The 26,587-nt window shown below is 43.9% G+C and overlaps 1 pseudogene; it reads right to left on the bottom strand.

The window, feature by feature from the left end:
- Positions 1-17,191: 17,191 nt before the first annotated feature.
- Positions 17,192-17,966, bottom strand: LOC150017971 (large ribosomal subunit protein uL30 pseudogene; annotated as a pseudogene).
- Positions 17,967-26,587: the final 8,621 nt, after the last annotated feature.

Here is a 26,587-nt window from a genome sequence, read left to right on the forward strand (position 1 = left end):
AAGCAGGGGCCAGGTTGTAAACTATACCAGGAAATTTGAACTTGGTCCCCAGGAAACAGGGAGCCAATGTAAGTTTTATTATTATACTGTTGTTGTTATACTTGTACTAAAATACACATATATAAAATTTATCATTTTAACCATTCAGTAGCATTTAGTACAGTCAGAAAATTATGCAGCCATCGTCGTCGTCGTCGTCGTCGTCGCCGTCGGCAGCCGTCCGTCTCGAGAGACGATGGCGTAGCTTCTTGAGAGTCTATCTGCACCGCCGAGAATGGCTGTGCAGTCCGACTCGGGAGTGACAATCCCTGCCGCACTTGTTACAGGTGAAGGCAGATGGCCGTTGTTGCTGCTATTGACGCTGCTTTCGCCTCGATCTTTTCTGGACCGCCTCCTCGTTGCGCGCAGCCTCTGCGCGTGACGTACCTTGCCTGACCGCGAGCCTCCAGGCTAGGCGGTCGTCTGCTTGAACTTCCCATGTGTTGAGATTGATGGAGCATTGTGTCATGTCCTTTTTGCAGATGTCTTTGAACCGCAGTTTTGGGCGCCCTGTCATCCTCTTGCCTTCTGCTAGCTCACCGTAGAGGAGGTCTTTGGGGATACGGCCTGCATCCATTCTTTTGACATGGCCGAGCCACCTGAGGCGTCTCTCGCTAAGAACTGCATGCAAACTGCTCATATTGGCTTGCTTCAGCACCTCGGTGTTGGGGACCTTATCCTGCCAGGCGACATGCAGGACGCGTCGCAGGCACCTCATGTGGAAGCTGTTGAGTTTCCTTTCGTGCCTTGCGTAGGTGGTCCATGTCTCGCTGCCATAGAGGAGAGTGCTGAGTACGCAGGCTTGGTAGATGCGCAGTCTGGTTTTCTCAGTGAGGCTGGAATTGTTCCACGCTCGCCGGTTCAGTCTGGCCATAACTGTGGCTGCCCTGGCGATTCTCCGGTTGACCTCCAAGTCGACTGACAGAGAGCTCGAGATGGTGGACCCGAGGTAAGTGAAGTCGTTGACAACCTCCAGGGTGTGTCCATCGATGGTGATGCATGGGGGAGTCCCCGTGCCTTGAGCCATAACATTCGTCTTCGTCAGGCTGATGGCTAGTCCGAACTCCTTGCATGCGTGGGAAAGGCAAGTGACTAGCTGCTGGAGTCCCTCTTCGGAGTGTGATGTCAAAGCTGCGTCGTCGGCGAAGAGCATCTCACGGATGAGCACCTCTTTGACTTTGGTCTTGGCTCGTAGACGGGCCAGGTTGTAGAGCTTGCCATCGGATCTGGTGTGAATGAAGACACCCTCGCTGCAGTCCTTAAAGGCGTATTGGAGGAGCATGGAGAAGAAGATTCCGAACAGCGTAGGCGCGAGGACGCAGCCCTGCTTTACTCTGCTGCTGACTGGGAAGGCCTCAGAGGTTGCGCCATTGTAGGACACCGTGCTGTGCATGTTGTCGTGAAAGGACATGACCACAGCAAGCAGATGTGGTGGACAGCCAATCTTCCGTAGCAAGCTGAAGAGTCCGCTTCGACTGACCAGATCAAACGCCTTCGTGAGGTCGATAAAGGCGAGGTAGAGTGGTTTATGCTGCTCGTGACACTTCTCCTGCAGCTGGCGTAGGGAGAAGATCATGTCCACTGTTGATCGGCCAGCTCTGAAGCCACACTGGGACTCTGGGTAGACGCGGGAAGCAAGGGTCTGCAGGCGGGCAAGAGCGACCCGGGCGAATACTTTGCCGACGACGCTGAGGAGAGAGATGCCCCGGTAGTTGTTGCAGTCGCTGCGGTCTCCTTTGTTCTTGTACATGGTGATAATGTTGGCGTCTCTCATATCCTGGGGGATGTAACCCTCCTTCCAGCAGAGACAGAGTAGATGGTGGAGCGGCTGTAGCAGGACTGGTTTCCCGCTCTTTAGGATTTCTGGAGGGATTCCGTCACTTCCTGGTGCTTTCCCGCAAGCAAGGCGGTCGATGGCTTTGCCGAGCTCTGCCGCAGTAGGTGGGGTGTCTAGCTCCTCCATGACTGGTAGGTCTGGGATGGCTTTAAGAGCAGTGTCTGTTACAGTGTTCTTCGTTGCGTACAGCTCGAGGTAGTGCTCGGTCCACCGCCGCATTTGCTGTTCCTGGTCAGTGATGACCTCACCTGTCTTGGACTTAAGGGGGGCGATCTTGGAGGGGATTGGGCCTGTTGCCTTCTTGATACCCTCATACATTCCTCGTGCGTTGCCTATATCAGCGGCTTCCTGAATGCTTCTGCACAGGTTTAGCCAATAGGTGTTGGCACAGTGGCGGGCGGTCTTCTGGACTTTGTTCCTGGCAGCCCGTAGAGCTTGAAGTGTACTGGGAGTGGGCGTGACCTTGTAAGCCAGTAGGGCCTTCCTCTTAGCCTCGATCACGGGTTCCATTTCTTCCCAGTGAGCCTCGTACCAGTCAGCGTTCTTCCGCTCTTTCTTCCCGTAAGCAATAATGGCGGAGTTGTATATGGCGTCGCGGAGACGTGGCCAATTGGATTCGATAATGTCATCTGCCGCCACTCCCTCGCCGAGTGCATCTTCCATCTTGTTGATGAATTGCTGGGTCTTAACTGGGTTGCTGGCACAAATGGTGTTGATGCGTGGGCGACCCTTCATCTTGGAGTGGTGCAACCTCTTCGGCATTATGCGCACCTTGCTTACCACGAGGGCATGGTCCATGTCGCAGTCTGCACTGTGGTAGCTGCGGGTGAGGAGGGTGCTGCCAATATCCATTCTTCTGGTGATGACGAGGTCAAGCTGGTGCCAATGGCGGGAGCCATCACCACTGTATTAATCACTTCAAGCTAAAATAACAGAATATCATAAACGGGGTGACTTGAACAACAATATTTCTCACATTTCAGGAGGCTGGGGAGTTTGAGACCAGGGTGCCAGCATGGTTGGGTTCTGGTGAGAACACTCTTCCTGGTTTGCATGTGGCCAACTTCTCCTACCCTCACACAATGGAAAGAGGAAGGGGGTGGAGGGAGCAAGGTCTTGCGTATCTCTCTTCTTATAAAGGCACTTATCCCATTCTTAAGGGCTGCATCCTCATAACCCAATGACCTCTCAAGGGCCCCACCTCTTAAAACCATCACACTGGGAGGTTAGGATTTCAACATATGAATTTTGAAGGGAAACACACATTCAGCCAATAACAACCACTATCTAGTTCAATGCAAGTTTTTGAGTTGGGGAGAGCCTGTGTCATGATGGGCTGCTCCTCTTGCATTTTCAGGGAGAGTGTTCAGGACTGAAAAAAATCACTGAACCTGCTCCCCAACCACTCAGCTGGCATTCTGTGATTCAAGGGGTGACCTGTCTGAAATGAAGGCAGTTCCTCTGAGTTCCACCTGAAGAGCAGACACTTTGAAAAAAATGCTGTCATTAATAGCAGAGTTGACCTTGCTGCTGTCTGGGACAGAGAAGACACTTTTCCAAAACAACTGGAGGGCAAACTGGGTCCCAGGTAGATTCCTCAGGCGTTAACCACCTGAGAAACCAGTCCTGGTGAATTCCATAGAAGGGATCGTAGACAGAGCGGCTTCGGACATGCTACATCCAGGGATTTCAGCTCTCCTTTTTTGGAGGAGGGGCATGAAGCGGGTTGGATATTCACTAGAAACAGTATTTATCTTACTGTGTTTCATGGAACTTGGAGGTTCCTCGGAGACCCCACAGAAACAGACACAGAGGTCAAGGCAAAGACTTAAACACAGGTTGTGCCGCCCTCACCCTCATCTTCACCCCAAGCACAGAAATTCCACTCACATCAATCTTGCACACTAGACTACTGTGTGATATTTCATTTTGACGAAGGATTGTATTTTTTAAAAAAATATTTTAAAACTACTACACTAGGTCATCTCAAACCCTGGTCCCTTCTGCATTTGTACAATCAACTGTCCGTAAATGAAGAAATAAGTTACTGGTGCTTTGTAAACTATAGAGGAGCATGCAAATTCTAGGGATTGTAATTAAGATTATTCTCCCAGGGGGGACTATTCAGCTTGCCTGCTTCCCGATAGTTTAGTGAGGTTGTTTGCCCCCCAAGCCACAACTGACTCATTCCAAACTGACCAGGTGACTTGCTGAGTCAGGGCCAGTCTTCGGGAATTCCTGGAGTATCTCTCTGAGCTCCTCTCTCATCTTCCTTCCAGTCCAGACGCCCCGCCCACCCCACTGGTCTCACAAGAGCTTTCCCTGCTCCTCTCTGAGCCCCCATAAGGATTAAATCCTTACTCATTTCAGATGTTCAGTATCTGTTGTGTGTTGCACCAGATACCTTTCCAAACCAAACCATGAGATGTGGGAAATGGAAAAAGAGAGCTTGAATTGATCTGGGTTGACATGAGATCACATATCTGGAAAGAATCCAGGATGCAATCAACAACCCTGAACTGAGAAAGCCCAAATCTGATCACCGGCTCTCCCTGTTACCAGCCAGTGACGTTACTCAGGTCCCTTAATCTCTGAGAGTTCCAGTTATCCCACCCACAAAATAAGATTAAGAAGACCTTTCCCACAGTCTGTTATGAGTAATAAATGAAAGAAGGCATCGAGACTTTTAGAGGGGTGTCTGCCTCGTGGTGGGACTCATGAGCCACCCTCCTGCCTGAGGACAGAACATGTCTGTCTGTCTCAGGCACTGGTGCACATTCAGCCCTCAGTGCCTGAGAGTTCTCTATCTCTGGCACATGTAGTCTGCTCAGTAAGTACGCATTACAGAAGTGCATAAGTGACTCTTGTTCTTTTTCCACCCAACACACTTTAGAGGGTGACTTCCGCAATCACATGAGCCAGTAGATAGAAGCATTTAGACAATGGGACACTTTCTAGGCAAATGCAAGCAGCAATGTCATATTCAGGTGACCTCTTTCTGAAGGCCCAGTGGAGCCAAAGTGTTGATCGCTCTGCCAGGGGAGTGTTTGTTTATTTATTTTTTCTAAATATTGAGGCCTGCTGGCTTCTGACTAGTAATAAATCTTGTTCTTCTTAAGCAAAGAAGGTCAAATCTAAACTAAATGCGAGCAGGAGTATGTGGAACAAGAGTGGGAGACGTGGGCCTGAACCATGGGATTTGAGGATTATAAACACAGCAGGCCACCAGACTCTTTTAAAGGGACAGCATTCAATTCTGTGTCCCACAGAAGGAGCAGTCTGGCAAGGTAAAGACAAAGTGCCATTCCAGTTAAACTTTAACTCAAAAAAAAAAAAAAAAAAAAAATCCATCCTTAGTTCACCCTCACAGTATGAATTCTACACATGCAAATGAGCAGTGGTAAGAAAGTTGTCATGAAATAATTATTAGTGAAGTCTATATAAACCTGTAATTTGGGAAGCGATCTTCATGATAAACAAATGACGTTGAATGACAAATCAGCCTCAAGCTAACCAAACATGATTATGGAGCTGGGAAGCCTTGGAATTACTAAGGCCTTCAAATCATGGCAAATAAAGCAGTCAGTGTGACTGCTGCACCCTGGAATTTCCAAGGGGGAAAGGTGCCTCTAGATCTTAAATATGTCCATATCAGTTGCAAAATGGGTTTTACGCAGGAACTTCAGATGTCGAAATAGGATGCCAGTAGGACCAAATCCCACCAGTAGATGGTAACTAATTCATAAATATGAATTTTCTGAAGATGAAAATTGAATTAATGGTGTGTACCTTTAGGTAGCAAGCTCATTGGGAGGAAGACAAATGAAAGAGTATAATTGTATGCACTATTATTTAAAAGAAATGTAATTGTATTCCTTTTAAGTCCATTAGTAACTAAAATTATTATTTAATCATCTCTCCTCTCCAAACAAAGTAACTCAGTACAGGCCAAACCTAATGGCATTCAGTTGTCCCAACAACCCTATGAAAAGTTTATCCCCATTTTACAGATAAGAAATTGAGGCTTAGGCAATTAGGTGACTTACCAGAGTCACATCCTCATTTTACTGAAAGGAACTCTTTCTTTCTATTAAGAGATGCAGAAATAGAAAATTTTGACTCCTTCCTGATTCTTGATCTAATATAAATGCTAAGTCAATGGAGTCTTCATTAGCTTATACTGTATTTTATTCCAGTCAGTTTCTTTTAAGAAGAAATATCTCCTTTGGAAGCTTCGTTAGAGTTGAGGAGATAGAGAGAAGGTTGTTAAGGTAGAGGGTGGAGAATGTTTTTTTGTCACTGAAAAATTAAACTTCTAAAATAGGGCAACTTTAAATGCATAGACCCAGACCTTAATTACTTACTAGAAAATTTTAGGTTTGCATAGGACTGTGCCTTCATTCCTTACGGTATCATTGTGAGATAGCTGTACATTCTGCCTAGAAACTTTCAAGAGCTATAAACAGAGAATAGGGTTCATTCCTCAATGATTTCTGAATTGCTGGCCCAGCCCACATATGAATATTGTGGATCCTTCTCTGAATATTGCATCCAGATGCTTAAAGGTAATCCCTGGCAGCCATGATTTTACTATGTGACCCCTCTCTCCTGTGCCCATGGCTGATTGAACAGCTGTGCAAGTTGGGCCAATCAGAGTCGTTAGAAATTTGGGATAAGAGTGTGGCTGAACACGCAAGACACAAATTTAGAAGCCATATACCTTCATGTGAATGGAGACACAAGAGAAAGAAGAGTAAGGCAGAAACTCAGAGAAAATCAGAAAAACTTGAATTCCAACACTTTTCAGTTTCCTTATTTTAGCCCATTCTTGCCCCCTGGCTCCATCCTTGCCCCTGGTTTCTGTGATGCACTCTGGTGGCCTTCAATAAACCCTTTTTATTCCCTTGGGGTAGCTTAAACTGGCTTCTGTTGCAATATTGGAGGGAACTACTCTGTTTTACAGTAAACAGAGGCTCAAATGAATGAGGGATGTGCCTACATTTCAGTCTTGAATTCAGACTTCTGACTCTAAATCTCAGGTTTTGGATTCCAAGTTCCAGGCTCTTAACACTACTGTACCTCTCTTACACCCCCTCCCTTGTATCATACAATTATACCCAAAGAACGCAATTATTTCTCCTTCACTGTTATAGAATCTAGACATCTCTGATGATTTGTCCACAGTTGCATGGCAATCCAAATGAGTGTCAGGTCTTCTAAATCTTGTCTTCCCAAGACTTCTCCAGAAAGTCCCTTTCTGTCTAAACATGCCTTACAGTTTATTTCAAAGGCAAAACCTTTCAGCTGGCAAATGGTAACAGCTGTTTCTCTTCCAAACACCTAAAGGGCAAAACTTCTGGGCTCCAAAGTACAGGTGTGAGGCACCAGCCAAGTTTTGAAAGGGCTTAGCTTCAACTCCTGCAGAAAAGGGAATAGGTGCTGAACTTGGATGTGAGGTCAGGCCAGAACCCAAGTTAGTGCTGGATACTGTTCCTCAACCACAGTAGACTGCTGCTTTAGAAGGCATTGCATGGGCGGGAAAAAGACTTGAACAGATCTTAATTAGGAGAGGATGTGGTTGGGGGCAGGGTAAGAGAGAAAAGGAGACACATCTTGAGAGACCATATGAGAGATGAAGAAGCACAAGAGGCTTGAAACTACCATGACATGAAGAGAAGTAAAAGTCTTCTAACCGCCAATAAAAAAATTAAGGGACAGTTGTTGTACATACTACATGAACTACACACCAAGGAAAAGCCACAGATGAACTGGACCTGTCCTCTCTCTTTAGATGATTTAGGTCTAGATCAGGGCTGGCAGATCAGTTACCTTCATTAGTTCCAGAAATATTTAGTAAGCATCTCTCTGCACCAAGCACTACTCTAAGCACTAAAAATAAAACAGCCAAAGGAAAAAAAAAAAAAAAGGACAGAACCATATTTTATTATCGTTGAGGAGGTGAGGGGAAGGTGCAGGGTAACTTTAAAAGGGTGGACAGAAAAGTCCATATGAGAAGAAGATATTTCAGCTAAACTTGCAAAAATATGAGCAAAAAAACTTGCAAAAAGGAGGGCACAGCAAATGTAAATGCTTAAAACGGGAATTTTCTTTGTTTGAGGAACAGAAAAGTCCATTGTGGCTAGAGCAGAGTGAGAGCGAAAGTTAATGGTAAGAAATGAAATGGTAGAGGAGGGTAAGGTCCAACTCTTGTGCAGCCTTACAGGCCATGGTAAGAAGCTTGGATTTTATGCTGATTGCAGTGAACTGATTTTGGTGGGTTTCCCTTTGTTTTTCAGCTCCAGTTAGTTGGGACTGCTTAGGTCACTGTGATGAGAAATATTCTGAGGCTTTAGCGCTCAACTGGTAAGAGTTTAATGATGGGTTAATATATATATATATATATCACATCTGTAGGATAGGGCAATGACAAGATGAATAATCAATATTTGTCATCTCTGATCAGGATAAAATATAAAGTTGTATAAGTCAGAATAGTCCAGGTTATGCTGCAGTAACAACATGACCAAAGTCTCAATGGCTTGACACAATCACCCAAATGACTTCTCAAAACCATGTTATCTGCTGTGAGTCCTGACAATTCTTTTTTTAAAAAAGACTTCATTTATTTATTCTTTATAGAAAGAGGAAGGAAGGGAGAAAGAGAGGGTGAAACATCAACCAGTTGCCTCTCATATGTGCCCTGACCAATACCATACCAGCAACCCAGGCATATGTCCTGATGGAGAATCGAACTGGCAACCTTTCACTTTGTGGGACAATGCCCAACCAACTGAGCCACACCAGTCAAGGCCAGACAATTCTTCAAGGCACTGTCTTCCATGCAGTAGCTCAATGATTCTGGGTGTTTTGATTTTAAGGCACCTCCATTTTAATGCAATTGCTGATACAAAGGAAAGAGAACAGTAGAAGACCTCATATCAGTTATTAAATGCCTTGACTCAGAAATAATATATGCCATTTCTGCTCACAACCCATTAGCTAGAACTAGTCACATGATCCCACCTAATTGCAAGGAGGCTAGGAAAGGGTAATTCTCCAATACCTAAATGTGCCTAAAGGTTGAGAAGAACCTAATGTAAACAAGCAAGTCCAGTGACCATCTAAGGCAGTTGATAATTAGCTGGATGAGAAGTAGTAAATAATGAAGAAGCTAAAAGAATAGTGAGAGAGAATGGTATAGTTCAGAAAGTCTCTAGAAAGAAGGAATATCTGAGTGAGATCTTAATGGACAGTTTTGTTAGATAGTCATTCCTTAGCTCAATTCTCCTTCACCTCAAGTCCATTAAACCCTTTTCTTCCTATAATGTACCCCCATTCAAGATCCTGAAATGGGCTCTCTGCACTTACCTGGGTCTTTCTATTTGTACGTTTGGATGCAATTTTGTATGATGTTAAATGGCATTATTTATTGCTGTAGAATTTGGGCAATTTACTCAATTCTTGGTGCTTAAATTCCTCATTTAATGCTTTATATAATTATTGTGAAAATTAAAGTAGATAATGTAACAACATAACTTAACAGAATTTAGCTTAACAGAATTTGAAATATAGTAGGGCCCAAAATTAAAGATATTTTTTTAAGTATATTTGATTATGTTGTTACAGTAGTTCCAATTTTTTTCCTCTTTGCTCCCCTCTGCCCAGTACCCCCCTTCCTCCAGCAATCCCATACCCCTTAGCTCATGTCCATGGGTTGTGCATATAAGTTCTTTGGCTTCACCCTTTCCTATATTATTCTTAAATTCCCCCTGTCTATTTTGTACCAACCGATTATGCTTCTTAATCCCTGCACCATTTCCCCATTCCTCCCACTTCCCCCTCCCAGCTGATAACCCTCCAAATGATCCCCATACCTATGATTCTGTTTCTATTTTGGTTTCCTTAGTTGGATTTTGTTTTTACTTTTTAGATTCAGTTGCTAATAGTTGTGAGTTTGTTGTCATTTTAGTGTTCACAGTTTTGATCTTCTTTTTATTAAGTAAGTCTCTTTGACATTTCATATAATAATGGCTTGGTGATGATGAACTCCTTTAGCTTCACCTTGTCTGGGAAGCACTTCATCTGCCCTTTCATTCCAAATGATAGCTTTGCTGGATAGAGTAATTTTGGTTGTAGGTTGCTTTTCATCACATTGAATACTGCTTGCCAGTCCCTTCCTGCCTGCAAAGTGTCCTCTGAGAAATCAGCTGATAGTCCTATAGGCACCCCACTGTAGGCAACTCTCTGCCTCTCTCTTGCTGCCCCCAGAACTCTGTCTTTACCTTTCACCTTTGGCATCTCAATCATGATGCGTCCTGGTGTCGTCCCATCAGGGTCCAGCTTGCCCGGGACCCTCCATGCTTCCCAGACCTGTATATCCATCTCCTTCACAAAATTTGGGAAGTTTTTCTCATTTATTCCAATTCTTGCTTCCTCATTCTTCACTGGCTGACTGTTTTTTTCTCCCTTATGTTCCAAATCATTGATGTGAACCCCAATTTCCTTCTTTTTACCGTTGGTTTTGTGTGGATTTTTCTTCATTTCACTTAGCATAGCCCTCACTTCTTCTCTTATGCATTTGCCGTACTCAAGCATATCTGTCAAGCCTGTGAGCATCTTTATCACCAATGTTTTGAATTCTGCATCTATTAGGTTGGCTATCTCCTCATCACTTAGTTCTCCCACCGGAACTTTGATCCATTCCCCCTTTTGGGCCATACTTCTCTGTCTCCTCATCTTGACAGACTCCCGTGTTTGTTTGCCTCCATGTCCCAGGTAGAGCTGTCATTCCTGTTATGTTGTAAGGGGCGGAGCCTTAGGTATTCGCCAGTACAGGACGACCTGTTTTACCATGATGTGGCACTGTATGTGGGGGAGGGGCCCGAGAGGGAACAATGCTGCCTGCCCAGCACTTGCCCCTTTTCCAGGCACTTCTCCCACTTCCGCACTGGACGGGTGTCCCTCTAGCTGCTGCCCTGGCCGTTGTTCCCAGAGTGGGTGGGTCTGCCAACGTTCTAGGACTGTATGGGGCCTTTAAACAAGCAAACTCTGCTGAGACTGGCAGTTTCTGCTACCACCCCAACCCCCACTGGTCTGCACAGTCAGAATCAATGAGGCTTGATTTCCCCCGGTGCTAGGATCGTGAGCTGTGTGGTCTGGTGAGGAGCTGGGAACACTCCCCAGGTGTCCTTCCTGACTTTTTAAAATGTGTGGCTGTGCTTTCTGCTGGCTTGCTGCTGCTGCCGCCGCCGCCGCCGCTGCCGCCGCCGCCGCCGCTGCCGCCGCCGCCGCCGCCACCACCACCACCACACTGAGTCCTCTCTGCCCCAGCTCCACCCCTCCTACCTGTCTGGATGAGTATTTCTTCTTTATATCTTTGTTTGCTAGACTTCCATGTAGTTTGATTTTCTGGAACTTCTGTTTGTTTCTAGTTTTGAGGTAGTTGTATTCCTTCTTAGTTGTGGAGGGAGATGCAGCATGTCTGTCTACGCCTCCATCTTGGCTAGAAGCTATTATTATTTTTTAAAGAAATACTTTACTGTTTCATTAACAAAAAGTACAGAGAAAGGTAGCTGGCTAAGTAGCTTGATTATAATGTCACAGACAAAAAATCTGTTCATCCTTCTGGACACTCTTGGCCTGCCAGCTTCCACTCTCATGCTCTTTGCCTCATGTAACAAAATAGTTGTCAGAGCTCTGGTTGCTGTGGCTCAGCGAGTTGAGTGCTAGCCTGTGAACCAAAGGGTGGCTGGTTTGATTCCCAGTCATGGTTGCAGGCCAGGTCCCCAGATGGGGGCATGTGAGACACAAACACACATTGATATTTCTCCCCCTCTCTTTCTCCCTCCCTTCCCCTCTCTCTAAAAATAAATAAATAAAATCTTTAATAAAAAGTTGTCAAAGATCCAGGCATTAAATCTTTACATGACAAGATCAAAAGCTGAAGAAAGGAGATAGGCAAAAAGAAAAGTGTCTTTCATCATATGATTTTCTCTTTTAGTCAGAGAGAAAAATTATTCTCGGAAGCTCACCATCTCCTGTCAACCTGCTCATGTCTCAATTTCTAGTTTATATCCAGATGTTATTACTATTATTATTGATTCAATCTTCCTCTAAACTCTGTCCTCTCTAGGCTTTATAGATTCTGCCTCGCCCATCTTTCATCCTACCTTTCAGATGGATTTTTCTTTCTATATTTTGTGGTCCAGTTTTAGCTATTAATAAATTAACTCAGTGATATATAATGGCTCAAACACATAGACATTTATTTTGGGGTCATCTAACACTCACCAGGGTTTCTGGGTAAATAGAATGATGGGGAGGGATGGAAGATTCAGGCTGATGGAGGCTCTGCAATTCTCAACACATGACTTTCAAATTTGCTGGGGTCATTTCCATTCAGTTGGCGGGAGGAAAAAAAAGTATAGAGAGGTACTTTCTGTGAGGATTTTTATGAGCCAAAGTTGGTATCAGACCATGACTTCCACTCACATGTTCTAGCCACACTGACCTACAAGGAAACTGGGAAATGGAGTCCAACTGGGAGTCCAGGGCAGAGAAGAAAACATTAAGGTTAAGCTGTTGTCTTTGCCATGCTTCTCCTTCCATCACTGGCTCCTCCTGCGAGTCTTTTCCATACTTGCTTCTCCTGATGTAGCACTCCTCGAGTCAATATCCCAGTCTGTGTCTGTTCCTTCACTTTCCCCTGGGCTTATTCCACCTACATGCCCCAATAATGACAAAGGAGACTGGTCTGGCCCTCACTCACTGAGCATGCCCACACCTTCTGAGAGCTCTTGTTCTCTTTCCTTTTTCATCCTCCACCTGAACTCTGGGTAAGTCCAACTGCAGACAATGGGAGGAGGTTTGGGGCAGAAAAAGAAAGAGAATGGGGGCTAGCATGAGTTCAATTCCAAGATCAGCCATATGGGATCTTGCACACAGTTTACAGGCAAGAAAATGGCCCATGTAGTCCTAGATTATAACCCTGTGCTTTTCTCTGCCAACTCCCTGGGACATTGTGAGACTACTTTTAATAATATTTATAAAATGCTTTGAGACCATTTCCTCAAAAATACTAATTTCAAGGGTTTTTATATAAGGGTGCACTTCAAAAAAAGGCTTTCTTAGACAAAATATTTGGGAAACATAATTGGGAAATATTGGATTAAATATAAGTTAACAGGTTCCTTACTGTAGAGCCTTTCTTTGTTATTTTACCTATCAACAATTTGTTGAGTGTTTGCTACTGCCAGGCACTGTGTCAGCACTGTGGGTCGTGATGAACACACCCTAGTCTCAGATAGTATATAATCCAATGCTAACATTCTTTGTAAGAGAGGGGACCATGGTATGCAGTTTTTTCCAAAATTGTTTTGCTACAGACACCAACTTCTTTTTTAGAAATTTATCAAAAAATTAGTGCAAAGCATAATTTTGAAATTTCTGAAATAGAGTGTGCAAAATTTTAACACTCACCAAATAGATAAGGTCTTATTTTCAACGTATTGTAACAAATCCCGATAGAGTACAATTTCTCTCCATGTATATGTATGCATTGAAGGACTGGAAGAAAGAGTACCTACAGATGGTCAATAGACAAATGAAAAGATGCTTGATGTCACAAATCATCAGAGAAATGCAAATTAAAACCACAATGAGATGTTATCTCACACCTATCAGAATGGCCATCATCAATAAATCAACAAACAACAAGTGCTGGCGAGGATGTGGAGAGACGAGAACTCTCGTGCACTGTCGGTAGGAATGCAGATTGGTGCAGCCTCTGTAGACAGCACTGTGGAATTTTTTAAAAAAAGGAACTGACTTATGACTCAGCAGTTCCACTTCTGGGCATGTATGTGAAGAAAACCAAGCATTAGTTTGAAAGAATATATGCACCCCTATGTTTACTGCAGCATTATTTACAATAGCCAAAATATGGACGCAACTCAAGTGCCCATAAATAGAAACATGGATAAAAACATCTATGGTACATACAAGGAGGGACCCCCCTAAAACCGGAATTATCTTCTGAAGGATGAGCCCCTTGTAGTACAGGCTTTGCCTGCTAAGTGAGTGTTCTAGGAACCCATCTGTATCAGCGTACCAGCTGGCATTGTTGTGAGAGGATGTGTTCAGCTTCAGTGAATTATTTTTGAAGACTCAACACATTTGCCCATTTTATGATGGGTGATTTACAAGCACACGTGCCCACACCATGCTGAGTGTTCAGCAATTTTTGACCAAAACTGATATGACCCTAGTGCCCTATCCTCCCTATTCACCTGATCTCACCTGAGTGACTTTTTTGGTTTCCCTGGATGAAAAAGTCCTCAAAAGGAAACATTTTGCCCATGTGCAGAAGCACTAAAAGGCATCAGAATCAATGAGTTCAAAAACTATTTTGAGCAGTGGGAAAAAATGTCTTGATAGGTGTATTGCATTAAATGGAGAGTACTTTGAAGATGACTGAAGTTTAAACATGTAAGAATAAATACACATTTTTTAATAATAAATTCCATGTTTTTTACCCCCATTCATATATTCATAATGGAATATTATTCTGCCATTGATAAGAATGAAATCTTAACATTTGCAACATCATGGGTGGACCTAGAGGGTATTATGTTAAGTGAAACGTCGGACAGAGGAAGACAAATACCATGTGATTACACTTATATGTGGAATCTAAAGAACAAAATAAATGAACAAACAAAATTGAAACAGTCTCATAGATACAGAGATAAGTCTGATGGTTGCCTGAGGAGAGGAGGTTGGGGAGACTGGATATAAAAGATAAAGAAATTAAGAAATACAAATTTGGTAGCTACAGAATAGTCACAGGGATGTAAAGTACAGCACAGGAAATATAGTCAATAACATTGTAATAACTGTGTATGGTGCCAGGTGGGTACTTGAAATATTGGGGAGAATCATTTGATAAAGTATATGATTGTCTAGCCCCTATGTTATACACCTGAAAATAAAACAAAATAATATTAAATGTAAACTGTAATTGAAAAATACAATCTTAAAAGGTACTAGAAGAATATGAGGTGGGATTATTGGTGATGTTTTTCCAAATAAGTAAATGGAAGGAGACACATGGCACAAAAGGAAGATAAGAAACTTTTAAAGGACTTTTTAATAAAAAATTTTAATCGTAAATATAGACATACAGTTAGTGAGAAGAGTACAATAAATTCCCATGTACCCATCACCCAGCTGCAACAATTAGCAACACATGGCCCATTTTATCTGCCTGCCCCTCCTACTTCCTTCCTCATCACTGGATTATTTTTATACTAGTCCCAGATGTCATATCTTTTTATCTGTGAATATTTCAATGTTACCTCTAAAATATGAGGGCTATTTAAAATATCATAACCACAATAGTATTATTGCATTATTGTTGATTTTAAGTTTTCTCCACTAGAGGTTTGTACATGTATTATGAAAATATATATTATTTTTGAATCAAACAATAATCTTATTTTAAAGACATATTAAGATGCAGTGAATATAACTGGTGTATTGACAGGCATGCACACACATGCTTGCTAAGAGGCTCTGATGTCATCCCAGGGGAAATGCCCTGGTCCTGAGGGTGGCCTACACCATGTGCTGGGTGGTCCTGCAGCAGAAATGGGGAGGAAATCCTGCCCATCTTTACCCCAGTTCTGTGGGACATGGGGCCCATGGGGATCTGGTTCAGTCTTAAAGTGCTATGAATACCCTGGTCAGGTGGCCTCTGAAAAGTGATGTGGGGCAGGGGAGGGTGACAAACCTGGAGAGCAAGAGGTAGGGCCACCATGGGACATCCTTCAGAGAAGGTCCCTGTCTTCTGTCAGCCAGGTCATGCCCCAACATCTACCACCTGGACTTTTCAAGCCTTATCCATCACTTTAGCCTCAGGGTCGATGAATTTAGAAGAATGTTTCTCACCAGCAGGTCTGGCAAGGGCCTGAGAACTTCAAATACTCAGGAAAAAGCAGAGGGGGAAATCCAGAGAGCAAGGATGTACTAAGGACGTGTTTGTTCCAGTTGGACCTAATCTGGCCTTCTCAGGAGCAAGCCTCCCCAGTCCAGGTGGGGTTATGCCAGTGACGATCAGCACTGTTGAAGTCAAGTCTTGCTTTTGTTCGAGGACAGAAAACTTTCTTCCTTGTGGCCTGGCCTTGTAGGGCAGGGGAACCCCTCCCCCAGACAGTGGGTCATGTATCTTCAAGGACAACCAATGATGGCATTTCCATTGCCTCATCTCATGGACGAACAGCTACCGGTGCCAGCTCCCCTCAATGTGCTGACTCATCTTTCTCTCTCCCCATTCTTTCTCCCTTCTTTTAAAATGTTTTCCTCCTGGCTGGTTTCCCTGTCTCTTTCCCCAACCCTCCTCACCTCCTCATTGCTCAACTTCTCCCCACTCGCCTTCATTCCTATCTCTTGACTGGTTTCTCGCCCCACCAGCCACATTTATGCCCTATTTTTTCAATCATTTAAAAACAACTTTATTGAGGTATAATTTGCATCTCATACAATTCACCCACTTGTTCAACTTCATCATTTTTCATAACTTTACTGAATTGTGCAGCCACCATCACAGTCTAGATTTATTTATTATTTTCCCCCTGCCTGATAAGGTTTTTATTTTTTTTAATTTTTATATTGTATTTTTTTCTATGACCATTTAGTCCCTTTATACCCCACTTCCCCTGCCACAATCACCACCCTGTTGTGCACGTCCATGAGTCTTTTCTCCTTTTGGCTCAATCTCTCCACCCCCTGCCCCCCTTTTTAAAACTTCACTCTCTCTTCCTCCACCTGGGTCTGCCCTCTGCCACCTCCTCAGCCTGGGTTTGTCCCTTTCTCTTTCCCCACCCACAGTGTCAACCCCTGGTGGCCTGATGCCGGCTTCTCATGTATTTCCACTCACATTGCACGCAATCTGGAAACTCACCCTTTGAGCAGTAGGACGGCTGTGGGTGCAGCCTCAAGATAGCTCTGGGTCACACCTGTCCCTTCCCTTAGGAGCAGTGACAGACTTCTCTTGCCTCTTGTTGGAAAGACAGACTGACAGGGAGCTATCCCATGCATAGGGTGGGTGCCGAGGGCACAGGACATGTTTTGCTGTCTTGGTGGTTATGGAGAGTCCATCTCCATGGAGAGGGAAAGGGGGGAACAACAAAGGAACCATTTAGCTTATTGGGGGACACTGGGAGAAAAGCTTCCTCGGAACATAGCTAAATTTTGTGTTATATGGCACCTCAAGATAAAGATTCTGAGGGTCAGAGAGGTTAAGCGGCTTACCTACAGTCACACAGCCTGGAACCAGTGGAGCCAGTGACGGAACCCGGTCTCATGCTTGTTGATCTGGTCTTCCCTGATATCAGCAGCTCCACCTTCTACAAGACAGGTGGTCTTTTTCTTCATTCCACCTTGCGGAGAAGATAATTTGGAGTGCCTCAGGAAGCTGTTTGCTTCTTTGAAGCATTTTCCAACAGTATAGATTTAGTGAATCAGATCCTCCATGTAGATGATGCCATAGTTACTAAGAGATCAAGCAACCAGTGTGTTATCTGTCAGCGCAATTCTATTTTTGTTGATTTTGCCGTGACCAAGCTCATGGATCAATCCATTTACTGACTTCAGCTTTGGGTATCCCCATGCAATATATGGTTTGACGATCCTCAACATGTTGATCGAAGCCTTATTAAGTTTAACAAAGGTGACATTAAAGACCCGGCGAAGGTGAAGAAGCTGCAGCACCTTTTGGACCTTTGGGCTCACACACATTGATACGTCTGATCCTGATGACAAATGCCAATTCGGGTTCCACAGGTGCATAGAAGTTGCCAGCTCTTCTTGCAATCCTAGCCATTCGAATCTCAGGTCTGTACACCTGCCTGTATTCCTTGAGATAGTGCTTAGCTTTTTCATAGAGAAGCTGCCTCCTTGCCTTTCAAAGCAGCTTTTGTGCAAACTTCTTTCTCACGTGCTTGATCTCCAGCTCTGCAAAATTCCTTCCTTTTTTCTTAAGGGTTTCTAGAACCTCAGGAACCTTCATCTTCTTCTCTTTTGCACCCTCCATGGCTCCAGCCAGAAAAGATAAAGCTGGTACAGGCCTAGACTGCCTTCAAGAATGGCTCTTACAACCAACACCTCAGCATTTTTTCCTCTTTTTTCTTCCTTTTACTCATTTGTATGTCATTTCCTCTAGAAAACTTAACTGCAGAGACATCTTCACCAGCCCCAGGCACATCTCCACCCACAGCTTAGTGATATCACCAGTGTCTTGGGCAAGTTCCAAAAAGCTTCCCTGCTCCATGGAGCTTCGGGATTCAGGCTTTCTGAAGTTAGAGCCAAAGCTTCCCTCCCCTGTGGGATGCTTTTAGGCGGCACTCAGGACCTCAAAGTTACATGAGACCGGGGAGCAGGAAAGGAGGAGAATTGCAACCTTCTCAAGGTCAGGCTAACAGGTCCTGGCCAGGTGAAGGCTGAGCTGCGTGGAGCTCCCCCTATTACGCCCAGAGTCCCCTCTGCCCACCAGTGAATTAGCTGATGTGCAAACGTGTGATCCTGTCTACGGCACCCCATGCTTTAATTGACAAGGTAGTGCCTCTGCAATGTTGAAAGCACGCTTGGATTTTTTTTTAAAAATTACCTGGATCCCACTTGTTATTGAAAGTTACTTTTGCTTTTGCATATTTGCTTTTAGTTTTTGATCCCATGTGGACATAGTTTTCTTTTTACACGGTTGCCCTCATGGTATACACACCACGTTCTCTTCTGCTTTGTTCCCTGAGTATTGTAGTCTATAGTGCTCATTTTTCAATGTAAGCTCCAAAAAAAAGTTACTATTTTTAAATTATGTCTAGTATTCCATTGATTGGTTGTAGCAGAATGTGCTAGAATATTTCCCTGCTGATGTACATTTCAGTTGACTCCTCCCCTCACAATTACATAAAACATCGGAATGGAAATGTTACGCGTGTAACTTTTTGCATCTGTTTAGTTATTCCCTCAGAACACTTATCACGAGTGGGAATGGTTATGAACAGCTTGATTGCAATATGCGGTTAGTATCAGGAGTGCAATCCCAGTGACCAGGGTAAAAACCCAGGTTTGGCACTGGCTAGCTGTGGGACCTGGGACAAACTGCTTCACCTCTCTATGTCTGCACGTTCCCAAATGTAAGAAAAAGGCTAACATGTGATAAGTAATCCATGGGGTTGTAGTGATAAGTGAATAAAAGAATTGAATAAAATGAGATATCTGATAGTCCATATATCTTAGCTAGTACTAGCACTAGCACTACTGCCGCTACGACCATGATTACCACTAACGAGTTTCTGTTTCTTTAGACTAAGTGGAGTCAACACCCAAATATTTTCTAGAAGCAAACACAGGCTGGTTTTCAATCATCCAACAGGTCAAATTATTTTAGAACTTCTTACTCTATTCATAACTCTCATTCAATCCACCTTCTCTCTTCACAAATCTACTGTCAATCCTGAGTCTGACATTAGTCAAACCTCAGTTCTTACCTGATCTTTTTAAAGGTTCTTTTAAGCCCTTTGGGGCCCTCTTAGCTTTGGAAACCACATCCTGCAGGAAATATAATTATAGAGGAGCAGCAGTCCTTATAGGAGCCATGGAAGAGTAGATGTAATACAACATTTTATATTCAGTTAAGTACTGATTTTTATTTTGGTTTGAGTTAAGGTTTAGGGATTCAATGAATAATGCCTTCCACCTTCCTTCCTGAGTTCAAAGCCAAATATGAAAAATATTCAGAAGTCAGAGAGATGGAGATTAAGACACCAGCTTCATTACTAGGAAAGCTAAAGAAAAGAATATGGCTTTAATATGTAGCCACAGGGGACTTCTTAATACTAGCCCCTGAAATGAATTGAACTATACACCCCCCATAACAAAACCTTCAGGCCTCGCCCACTTGCCGCAGAGTGAATGATAGCCCAGATTGGACTCTTGCTGCGGGTGGGCATATCTGAAACAGAGGGAGAGGGAGGAGGCAAAGGGAAGAACATTCAGTTCTTCTCCAAACTCACTGTCTAAAAAAAGGGGGTAAAGGATGATCAGAGAGGCGAGGAGTATTTTTAGGCCAGGGAAAGATAGGTTTCATTCTGGATCAGTATTTGGTCCCACACTGACCCGCTGAACAGATGGCAACAGGTTCGGTCTCACCATTTGGACTTTGAGTTGTCTCCCAGCCATGGTGAGAGCCACTTTGTCCTTCCTCCTCCCCTAGCCTTCCCTATAACCCCAGCCAGTCAGTCCTTCTTCCCAAGACAGTATTGGCCTACAGCTGACATCCCCAAGATGGGCTCTGAAATTTACAGCTCTTGAATCATGTTTTCACATGGCTTTCTTGTCAATTTATAGTCCCATCCATCATGGAAAAATTATGCCAGTAGCAAAATAAAAATAAATCCAAAAAATACCGAACAAACAAAAATCCCAATTGAAATTGGCCCAAGCAATAAGAAAATGTATTATTTCACACCACAAGAAGGAAAAATATTACTGTGGTATTATCAGTGACTCAGTGATATTGAACCCGGGTTCTTTCTGTCATTCTGCTCTGTCAACTGCCCTTGGCTTCATCCTAAGACTGGTCCCATTTGTGATCCTAAAATAGATGTTGCAATTCCAGGTGTCTCACCCAGGAACGACCTCATTCAGAAAAAGAGAGGGGGCCGTGATGTCTCTGTTTTACCTTTCTGAAAATGAAGAAATCATTCCTAAAATACCCCTCACACTGTATTGGCCTGAATCAATCTCCAAGCAGGAGGATGTAAGCACCATTATTGTCTTAGACCTATTCACGAAGTCATAACTAGACAGGGTGGCAGCCCTCACAAAACTGGGGCTGCAGCAAAAGAAACCGGGGAGAATGGATGTTGGGTAGGCGGCCAGCCAGGTCTGTTGTGCATCGCTTGGCCTTTTATCAGTGGTTATGATTTTAAAGAACCTCTCTTTCTGTTTCCATGTTTTCATCTCTGAACTTCAATTTTCTCACCTGCCTTCTGTACCTTGCAAGGCTGCTGTAGTGATCCAGTGAGATAGCATATAAACTAGGAAGGCCTGTGGAAGCCTTGCCTCTGTCGAGCATGGTGTCAGAATGTGAACTGTCCCCGCCACTGCCGAGATGCTTCTCATCGCAGGCCCGAGCAGTGGTTCACAAAATTGGGGCAGTCTTTGTGAGACTGCAAAGTGGAAACATCCCATCGCTGGGGTAGGAGGTCTTCTCTGGCTTCCAAATATAATGAAAAAAAAAAGGTAAATAAAAAGTTCAAGCAGATTCAAACAACAAACATATGAAAAGGTGCTCAATGTCACTAATCATTCGGGAAATGCAAATCAAAACCACAATGAGCTATTATCACCTCACATCCATTGGGACAGCTGCTATCCCAGGTGTATCCCAGGATGTGGAGATATCACAACCTTTGTGCTCTGTTGGTGGGAGGTCAATGATGCAGTCATTATGGAAAGCAGTATGGTGGCTCCTCAAAAAATTTACATAGAATTACCTATGATCTACTAATTCTGCTTCTGGGTATATAGACAAAAAGATTGAAGAGATATTTGCACAGCCATGTTCATAGCAGGATTGTTTCATAGTAGCTAAAAAGGTGGAAGGGACTCCATTGTCCATTGTGGGTGAATGGATTAGTAAAATGTGGTACATATGTACAATGGAACATTATTCAGCCTTGAAAAGGAAGAAATGCTGATGAATGAATGAACCTTGAAAACATTATGTTGCATGAAATAAATGAGTCACGAAAAGACAAATGATATATGATTCCATTTATGTAAGGTATTGAGAGTAGTCAGATTCATAGAGACAGAAACAGAGTGGTGGTTTCCAGGGGCTGGAGGGAGGGGAAAATGGAGAGTTGTTGTTTAGTGGGAGAAGAGTTTAAGTATGACAAGATAGAAAAGTTTTGGAGATTGATTCCGCAATAATGAGAATGCACTTACTGCCTCTGAACTGCACACTTAGAAAATGTTAAGATGGTAAAAGATTTGTCATGCTTCTTTAAAAATCAAAGTTGGCTAATATGCAATACTGGATAGTACGGAGTGAAATAAACACTCACTTCCACTCTATCAACAGTTAATGGGACTTTAAATGGGCTTACTTTTTTGTGGTTGGTGGTTTGCTAGTACCCACCCAAATTAAAGGCAGAGAAGGGAGGAAATTCAGTTGGGCATTGTCAGGTAGGAGATCTCTCGGGCCTAAAAAGAAGAATCACTATGTAATAGGACCAGGTGGGATCCCAAGAACCAGTAGAGTCAATAGGCAGAGGCTGCCCACCTCTGCCCAGCAGGTACCATTTGCAGTTTACATTAGGAGACTGAACAAGCCATTCCTCACCAGTTGAGTGAACACAGCCTTTCGAGTGCTGAAGGCCTCTATTTGCTGTACTTCACCTGACCACCAGTTAAATGTGTCTTACCTGTCCATTGCTAATCAGCTTCTTAGAACTGCTCTGCACTTATGCCTGGAGATTCTGCTAAGCCCTCTGTTTACTACCCACATTAGGTACGTCTGGCCAACTAGCAAACAACCTCATATTTTAGTGTCTTAACAGAATAGAACTTTATTTCTCTCTTATATGAATTTCAATGCAGATAAACTTGATCAGGCAACATTCCTGGGCAGTCTTGCTCCCAGCAGTGACTCAAGGATCCAGGTTTCTTCTATTTGGTGGCTTTGCCATGCCCTAAGCCCTCCTCAGAGTCTTCCCTGATACCTTGGCATTCAGCCAGTCAGCCGACAGCAAGTCAAAAGAGACATCAGGGAAAATTACGTGGGCCATTCTAAGGGCCATGCTTGGAAGCGGTATATATCATTGCCACTCATATTCTACAGACAAAAGCTGGTCACATGGTGGCACCTGGATACAAGAGGTCCAAGAAATGTAGTCTTCTTCTGTGTCCATGGAAAAAGTGAGACACTTGGGGAATACATGCCAATGATAGTACCTATATGCACAGCCCCCTATATTAAAAACCTAGAACACTTAAGCCCACTGAAGCAGAGTGAGTGCCTTGATATCTAGAAGGACAGTGGTGAAAAGTGACACATCCTTCCCTGCCCCTGGCCCTGCACCCTACAGGCCATGCTTAGTTGGGTTTATAGAGAGAACTGTCTCAAGATACACCTACTCTGTCCCCAACTGCCACTTTTGTTTTATTCATTTTATAATCCCAGAAAAGAAAATGAAGATAGCCAAATCTATTCTCATCCTCTTTCACCTACCAGAATTTAATTGCTGAGACCACATTTCCCAACAGTTACAGAGAACCTCTCAAACATACGGCAGTGGCTAAAGGAGCTGAAAAACAGATCCTTTGCACCTGCTTGGTCATCTCCATGGAAGAATTCTCCCCTGCCCCACCTATTCAAATCCTACCCATCCACTGGGGAGCACATCACAAGGCCTAAGAATCTTTTCCTCACTTCCCAACCCACAGCGATCTTACCACTTTCTTACAGAACAGTGACTATTTTTGTACCATCATTGGAGGTTTAGTTATCATTTGCATTGAATTCCACATTTTAATGCAACAAATATCTGCCAAGATACCTGGCTCCAGACTAAGAGGCTCAAAAATATAAAACAATAACAAAAACAATAATAACAGTAACAACAAAACAGCCTCCAGGGAATATGCAATCCAGTGGTGGAGGCAGATGAGCATCCTGGGAAGCTCAGTGTCCTAGGGCTACCAGGTAGGTAAATACAAAACATCTTGGAGCTTCAGTGAGAGAGTCCTAAATGACCTTGAAGTGTGCAAAAGACTTCAACAAGTCAAGTCTGAGGAACAGCATTCCAGGTGAAGAGGAGAATGAGCAAAAGCACCAAGGTAGGAATCCGTGGGGAAATTTCAGAACAAGCAAGTGTTTCTGCATGGTTGGAGATAAAGCTGGAAAGGTGGATGTACCTCTTAGGATTCTTTGAGCTGCAAATATTGAAATTCAGTTTACAACTGGCTTAGGCAGTAAAAAAACAAAGAGTATCATACACTGGTGGTCTAGGAACAGTTTGGTCAAGTCTCCACGTCTGTCTCCCTGTTCTCCTCTTGGCTCTCCTCTGCCCTGAGTTCACATTGCCCTCATGGTGGGCACCCTCATGATTACAGAACGGCTGCCGGTGCGCTGAGGGTATGGAAGAAAATAGCTTTGCTTTCCCAGTAGTCCTGTGCAAACCAGTGGCTTAGAACTGCCCATCCCTGAACCGATCAATCACAGTGGAGTTCCCATGAATGGTATAAAGTAATTGCCTAAGCAAAATGCAAGGTAGGGAGCCAGCCACAGTGGTTCCTATAGCAGGCTTAGACCAGGCTGTGGAAAGTTCTGAATCTCAGCCTTGAGAATCTGTATGTAGAATCAAAGATTAAAGGGAGCCGTTGATTGTTTTTACACAGTGGAGTAGACAAAACTGAGCTAAGGGCACAATTATTTGGATGTTTTGATAAGAAATCACCAAGCATAAACAAGTGGATGTGAAATTACCATGTGCCCACTGTCACCATGTCTTCTTCTCCCCACATCAAAAGTGGCCCCCAGAAAAGGAGCTGCTATTCTCATTCATATCAGGTATGAGTGACTGATGAGCTATAACACCAGGGGGAAGGCAAAGGGAGTTTTACTGGGAGAAACATTCTAAGCAGGACTTACAGGATGACTGGAGATGGGGGAAAAATTAAAAATGATTCTGAAGTTGGAAACTAGAATGACTTAAAAGTGTATGAAGTGCCACAAATAGAAATATAGTCATCTAAGAGAGTCAGTGTGGTGATCTTGAATCCATAAATCAGATGCATGATGAATAATGATGATGATAATACTAAAATGATGCTAATAATGAAGTAATAATACTTAGTAATAAAACTAGCATATATTGGGCAGTTACTATGAGTCAATATTTACTAAGATGTTTATTGTTGCTCTGATACATATGTCGTCGTCGGCAGCCGTCCGTCTCGAGAGACGATGGTGTAGCTTCTTAAGAGTCTATCTGCACCGCCGAGAATGGCTGTGCAGTCCGACTCGGGAGTGACACGGTATCTGTCTCCTCCCGTGTTGAATCGACATCTCGCGATGACGCTGGAGTGTCCTCTCCAGTGAAGCTGAAGCTACAGAGCCTGGGCAGGGTGATATGGAGGGTCTGCTGTTGCCCATGCAGCAGACCCCCCCCTCTCTTCGCAGCTGAAGGGTCCAAGGGAAAGACGGAGTCGATACAGCTTGGCTTCAGGTGCGCCGCAGGAGTTGCTGGTGTTGACTACAACGTCAAACCGCCTTAGGGACTCCGGCTCCGGATTTTCTGTCGGGGTTTACTCCCTTAGCCTTTCCCCTGAAGAGGTATGCCGCAGGGCAGCGGAGGTTTTTTGGAGTCAGAGTTTTCCTTCTCTGATGTGCCCCGACTGGAAGATCGAACCAGCAACACTTAGCTCGCAGGCCGACGCTCAATCCACTGAGCTAAACCAGCCAGGGCTTGATACATATGTATGCATTCATTTACTCCTTATATCAATTTTATTATTATCTCAATTTTGCAGAGGAAGAAACTGAGGCAAAGAATGATAAAAGTAAACAGTCCAAGGTCATGTTACTGGTAAGTAGACAAGGCAGAATCAAACCCAGGCTCTCTGACTCTGGACCTTATTCTTTTAGTCATTATAACAATAGCTAATATTTATTAAGTATCTACTATGTGACGATACTTTATATACATGTTCTTTACTCCTTAAAAGTTAACCTATTAAATGGATAGTATTGTCCTTTTGTTTTATAGGTGAGGCAAGGATAAGAGTCTTGCCCAGAGCTGCACCCTTTTAGGTGGCCGTGGTGGCATCACAGTAGGCATAGTAGTAACACACGCACTCCTTAAATGATGCCATGAGAAAGATAAGCACTTCAGGACCACAGAATCTGGCTCTCTTGTCTCAGCAATCAAATTTTGAACTTCTAGCTTATGGACCAAGACTGACACTTTGGAGGTGCATACTTGGAAAGGACAGGACCCTGATGTGTAGATGCCAGAAACCAATAGAATTGTGAAGTGTCTGGCAATCGCTGAAACTACAGTGGGAGGATCCTGTCCAACCAAAGCAATAGATTTGAGGGGGTGGGGTGCTTGGGAGAACAAACTCGGGTCAGACAGGACTGAGTCCAATGGCAGCCCTGCAGGTCATTTGCCAGGGGGCCTACGGCAAACTGCTTAAGCTCTGAGCTTCAATGTCTTCATCTGTAAAACGAGGATAATAACTGCTGGACCTCACACTGGAGTGTGATCTAACTAGGACTGAATACGATGAAGAGAGGGAACATTTGGCCCATTGCCTAGCATATAGTGGCCACTTATAACCTGACAGCGACATTGCTACAGTTATTGTTATTATTATTATGTCTACAAGATGTGGAAGGCAAACAGTCTAAGCCTTCGGGAGAGGATTCTGCTGTTATATTGCATAATGTTCCTGCCCCTTTGAAGCCTCCACATAGCAGCTGCTTTGGCCTCCAAATTTTACAGCAGGATCTCTTCAAACCATATCGAGGAAGGGCAGCCACTGTTCCAGGAGCCAAGGAGGAAGAGGAGAAGGGGGGCGGAGGTGGTGATAGGAGAAGGGAGGTGGAGAAGCTCTGCCCACCCAAGGAGGCTTTCCCTGGAT

This window comes from Furipterus horrens, unplaced genomic scaffold (genome assembly GCF_987537825.1).
Source record: "Furipterus horrens unplaced genomic scaffold, mFurHor1.1.pri manual_scaffold_2, whole genome shotgun sequence".
Classification (NCBI taxonomy): Eukaryota; Metazoa; Chordata; class Mammalia; order Chiroptera; family Furipteridae; genus Furipterus; species Furipterus horrens.